The following is an 811-nucleotide window of genomic DNA, read 5'->3' on the forward strand; positions in this document are numbered from 1 at the left end:
AAAAAATATATGTCATTTCCTTAATAACGATTAGCGACATGAAAGATATGAATTTTCTTCATTCTTACGACCTAATTAAAATCAAACAACCAAAAAATTCACTCAAACAAAATCTTTGTTACATTGTGATAATTCAAAAAGTTATCTGAACGAGATATAACAGACAACTTTTTCCAACTCATTTATTTTTATGCGGTGAAGCGTCTTCAATATTTGGCTTTGTCCTTCCTTCCTTCCATCCTTCCTCCATCCATCCGTCCGTCTGTCTGTCCATCAAAAATGAAGAGAAAGAACCTCTCTAACCTCCTGTGTTGAATATTAAAGGGTAATGAAATGTGATTCTTAAGGGTTCAAAACAGTAATTCTCAAGGGTAATTCCAAAGGGTTATGAAGGATATTGCTAAAGGGTATTTATAAAGGGTAAAAGGATGAATCTAGAGGATAATTCTAAAGGGTTCTAAAGGGTAATTCTGATGGGTTCTAAAGGGTTCTAAAGGGTAATTCTAACAGGTAATTCTGAAGGGTTCTAAAGGGTAATTCTAAAGGGTGAAAAAGAATAATTCTGATGGGTTCTAAAGGGTAATTCTGATGGGTTTTTAAAGGGTTCTGAAGGGTAATTGTGATGGGGTTTAAAGGGTAATACTGAAGGGTTCTAAAGGGTAATTCTAAAGGGTAATTCTAATGGGGTTTAAAGGGTAATTCTAATATGCAATTCTAAAGGGTAATTCTAAAAAGTCCTAAAGGTAATTATAAAGGGTTTAAAAGGTTCTTATAGGTAATTCTAAAGGGTTCTCGAGGGTAATTATAATGG

This window comes from Eptatretus burgeri, chromosome 2 (assembly GCF_056783735.1).
Source record: "Eptatretus burgeri isolate ZD-2024b chromosome 2, Ebu_testis_v1, whole genome shotgun sequence".
Lineage (NCBI taxonomy): Eukaryota > Metazoa > Chordata > Myxini > Myxiniformes > Myxinidae > Eptatretus > Eptatretus burgeri.